The sequence below is a fragment of the Schistocerca nitens genome, chromosome 10 (genome assembly GCF_023898315.1).
Source record: "Schistocerca nitens isolate TAMUIC-IGC-003100 chromosome 10, iqSchNite1.1, whole genome shotgun sequence".
NCBI lineage: Eukaryota > Metazoa > Arthropoda > Insecta > Orthoptera > Acrididae > Schistocerca > Schistocerca nitens.
The window spans coordinates 15,798,631-15,803,651 of record NC_064623.1 but is presented as its reverse complement, the minus strand read 5'-3'; the positions used below and the strand labels follow the sequence as shown (position 1 = coordinate 15,803,651).

At 46.2% G+C, this 5,021-nt stretch overlaps 1 pseudogene; it reads left to right on the top strand.

Moving 5' to 3' along the window:
- The first annotated feature begins 4,594 nt into the window (after positions 1-4,594).
- LOC126210974 (5S ribosomal RNA) lies at positions 4,595-4,712 on the top strand (annotated as a pseudogene).
- The last annotated feature ends 309 nt before the right edge of the window (positions 4,713-5,021 follow it).

Below are 5,021 nucleotides of genomic sequence, written 5' to 3'. Positions count from 1 at the left end.
GTTTTACGATGAACGATTAGGACTGTCTTTATGGACTGTGAGAAAGTTTAGCTTTTGACCAACATTGTATCAATAAGTGTGTGCATTTGATTTCTTTGTTATTGTAATTGTGAAAAAAATTTTAACAAATATGTATTGCCCACTGCCCAACCCAATTTGTAAAATTTTTTGTGGGTAGCATGGGGGCTATGTAAGTAGGCTGTTTAGGTTTTTTTATTGGTAACGCCACCTCTGTATGAAAATCACTGGCTGTGCTGTGTGCAGCCTGTGGCCAGTTTGCATTGTTGTAATACTCGCCATTGTAGTGTTAGGCAGCTGGCTGTGAACAGCGCGTAGCGTTGGCAGTTGGAGGTGAGCCGCCAGCAGTGGTGGATGTGGGGAGAGAGATGGCGGAGTTTTGAAATTTGTCATGAACTGCTATATTTATATATGATGATATCAAGGTAAATACATTGTTTGTTCTCTATTAATATCTTTCATTTGCTAACTATCCCTATCAGTAGTTAGTGCCTTCAGTAGTTTGAATCTTTTATTTAGCTGGCAGTAGTGGCGTTCGCTGTATTGCAGTCGCTTGAGTAGCGAAGATTTTTGTGAGGTAAGTGATTTGTAAAAGGTATAGTTTACTGTTAGTCAGGGCCATTCTTTTGTAGGGAATTTTGAAAGTCAGATTGCGTTGCGCTAAAAAATATTGTGTATCAGGTTAAGCACAGTCCTGTAAAATAGATAAAAGGGGACGTTTCAGTGTCGAAGTATAATTGTGAGACGATCTTGTGGCGATTTTAGATTTAAAAAAAATGACGTAAATAAGAACAAGCCTACAGAGCTAACTCACAATATAAAAATGATAAGATAAGTAAGGAAGGAAGACACGTGGAAGGAACAGCAGACTGTATGAAGCAATCAACGACCTCGGTAGGCGTGTCCGTCAGAATGAGAAATGGTCAAAAGTACGCAACCGCCAGGGGGCCCCTCGTACTGTGTGACACGCCGTTTCAAGGATAGAATGATAGGACACCGTAACAGTCAATTAATAAGGCCACCTTTTTTTTTGCTTTATTGAATTTCGATTTCCCCCGAAGGGGGCGGGCTGGCAGCAGCTTATTACGCTGCTCTGCAGCCTACAGACTTTTTAAAACGCAAGAAGAAGATAAGAAACAATAAAAGCAGACGATAAAACGGTGAATTAAATTGTAAAACGGCGGAAAATTGTGGAAAGTTAAAACATAAAGCAAAGGGTTGGCAATGCTAATAAAATACACAGGAAGCAGACAGGTAAAATAGTAGACAGACAACTAAAAAACATGGCGACAGTCTGGTTGCAGTTCGCAAGAGATATAAAAATCACACCCAGCGACAGTATGACGTCCGTTTGCAAAACTTCGAAAAAGCCACACAACACTGAACACTCACTGTAAACACTGCACTAAAATGTTGGCACAAAGATGACACACCATACCCATGAGGGGGAAAACAAGGAGGGAGGAGAGGAAAAACGAAAGGGGGGGAACCAAAGGAGGGAGAGGACTCATAAGTGGGGGGGGGGGAGGGGCAGGGCACACGCGAGAGGGAATGGGAAAAGGCAGAGGAGGGAAACGCAAAAGGACTTGGGTGAGAGAAGGGGGGCAGAGAGAGGGTAGGTGGGGGAAAATGAGGATGGAAGGGGGCGGAGAGGGAGCCCAGGAAAAGGACAGAGGAAAGGAGGGGGGGGTGAGGATCAGAGTTGATAGGAGGGATAAATGGAAGGAGAGAGGGCATCATGTGGGAGGGGGAGTTGACGGAAGCCACCTTGGGAAAGGAGATGAAGGGTGTAGAGATGGAGGGTAGGGGGGACACAAGAGTGAAGACGTGGCAGGGGGTGGGGATGGGAGAGGAGAGGAGCAACCAGGGGGTGAGGGGGATCAAGGCGGCGGGAGGTGTAGAGTATGTGGATATGTTCGATGAATAGGAGCAGATGGGGGAAAGGAATGAGGTCATAGAGGATCCGTGTGGGAGACGGGAGACATACACGGAATGCGGGGCGGAGTGCATGACGCTCAAGGATCTTGAGGGACTTATAGAATTTTGGGGGTGGGGGGGGCAGATATCCAGGCGGGACTGGCATAACAGTGGATGCAACGGAATAAGGATTTGTAGAGGTGGAGGATGGTAGAGGGGTGCAACCTGCAACCCCCATGTCCGGCCAGGTTAAGGCCACCTAGTTAATGAAATGTGTTATAAAACAGAGAAGCGACAAGTCAACATGAGAGTAATACACTCAATGTAAGAAAGCAAAAACTAGTATGTAATCTACTCTGTACTGGCCAAAGACAAAGATCAGGTACACTGGGTGGTTATAATTACAGTTAGACTTTCAAAACGCTGTAGAAATAACACCACTGGCCAGAATGACGTCAAATTGCAACGGAATGTTATCGGAGAAGGGGAAAAACGTATGGCAGGAGAAAATAAATAGTGTGAAAATTGATCAATAGATGGCGCTGTACGCGTCAGAATACGTAAATGAAAACACCTGTCATGCGCACGACCCAATGAAGTTGGTATAAACACTGCGGGTACCTGGCTTTTCCTCCTTTCGCATCTGCGATGTTCGCCATGACTGTCTCACTGCAGGATCGCGCTCTGCTTGTAAAGCTGTATTACAAGAATGGTGACTGCACACGTCGCTCTGCAAGAGATCCGGACACTGAGGGGTTTGAAAAAAGATGTTGGTCCGGTGACTGCCGTGTGTCCGGAGAAAACGATTCGGAAATTCGAAAAGACAGGTTTTTTGGTGTGCAACCTGGTACAGGGAAGAAGCGAATTGAATCGACGTCAGTGGAAGCAGGGGCCACAGGAATACAGGAGGAGACGAGTGGTGGTGAGGAAACGTGTAGTGCACGGAGAATTGCCCGAACATTGGACATACGCGTGAGCACGGTGCGTAAAATCCCACAAAACGTCCTTCTTTGCTATCCGTTCAAAATTACCCATGTGCACGAGTTGTTTCCTGTTGACCTGCCAGCAAGAGAGACCTTTGCTTTAGAATTTCTTGCTCGCATGGAAGTGGACAATGATTGGCCGTTTAAGATTTTATGGACAGACGAAGCCCACTTCCATCTGACTGGATGTGTCAGTACACAGAACTGTCGAATATGGGCAATGGAAAATCCACACGCAAATCAACCAGTACCACTTCATCCTGGAAAGATCACTGTGTGGCGCAGATGTACGGCATGATTTATCATAGGGCCATATTTTTTCGAAAAGACAGGCGCTTCCGATCCTGTTACCTGTACCATCACTGGTAAGCGCTGTGAGTGTCTTTTGGGCAACCACGTCATTCCAGCTCTCCAACAGAGTAGATGTGTGGATGGGATCATTTTTATGCAAGATGGCGCACCTCCGCACATTGCAAATACAGTTAAGCAGCTGCTGAAGCACCATTTCGGAAATGCTAGAATTATCAGCCGCCATTTCCCTACAGCCTGGCCGTCCCGGTCACCCGATCTTAATCCGTGTGACTTCTGGCTGTGGGGCTGTCTGAAGATGTTGTGTTCAGTGTTCCGATTGCAAACGTAGCTGCATTGAAGGCACGCATTGCGCAACACATTCTGAAAGCGACCCCGGAAACACTTCGCTCAGTTGTGGAGCATGCTGTTTCTCGATATCAACTTGTCGCAGAAAACGGTGAACAGCACATTGAACATGTTTTGCGCCAGTCACACGGAAAATAATAACACGACTTGATTTTGATTCATGCTTTTTATGCAGTTTTTTGCCTCAGGACAGTTAAAAACCGATTTTACCCATCCGAAGAGGTACGACCTTGCCGTGGTGGATGGGCTTACGTAGCTAACAGTATCACACCTGTACATCCACGCACACTGAGTGGTACGGTTTGTTTATCACCAAACGTACAACTTAGGCATTGTTGTATCATTCATTTGTCGTCGACCACTACTAAATTATGATGCTTTCAGCTCCATGTATTGTTACATTTTGTAACTATTTATTTTTCTTCTGCCATACGCTTTCCCCCTTCTCCGGTAATATTCAGTTGCAATGTGACGTCATTGTGACCAGTGGTGTTATTTCTACAGCGGTTTCAAAGTCTAACTGTAATTATAATCACCCCGTGCATAAGAGGACCGAGCACTGAGGCGCAGTTGTTGGCACACTGGACGCGCATTAGGGAGGACTGCGGTTCAATTCCCCGCCTGGTCAACCTAATGTAGATTTTCAGTGATTTCACTAAATCGCTGCAGGCAATTGCCGGGATGGTCACTATGAAAGGACACGGCCGACCTCCTTCCCCATCCTTTCTTATCCCGATGACTTCGCTGTTTGTAAAGTAAATTTGTTTCTTAACAATAAACTTAAAGCAGTTTCCACGTTCGGTACTTACTTTGGGGTTACAAACCGTTCTGAGCTTGCAAACGCAATCAGGGATATGCGTATATCAAATAATGCGAAGTCAGCTTCCTTGGATGTAAAGAAACCTCTACAGTAATGTCCCAATAAAGGAACTATTGAAATTAGTCTGCTAAACCACAACACGATCAGTACTGCAGAATTGGATTTTTTGATTATATTTTTTTATCCTGAATGACAAAATGCGAACGGCCTTGCCGCAATGGTAACACCGGTTCCCGTCAGATCACCGAAGTTAAGCGCTGTCGGACTGGGCTAGCACTTGGATGGGTGACCATCCGGTCTGCCGAGCGCTGTCGGCAAGCGGGGTGCACTCAGCCCTTGTGAGGCAAACTGAGGAGCTACTTGACTGAGAAGTAGCGGCTCCGGTCTCGTAAACTGAGAGAGCGGTGTGCTGACCACATACCCCTCCACATCCGCATCAGTGACGGCTGTGGGCTGAGGATGACACGGCGGCCGGTCGGTGCCCCGGGCCTTCACGGCCTGTTCGGGCGGAGTTTAGTTTAGTCCAATGACAAAACATATTATCAATGGTCTTGGGGTGGGTAATAGCTTGGCTGGTGCTCTAGCAGATACTTTTGTGAACGATTTAGAATGCAAATTCATTGCTA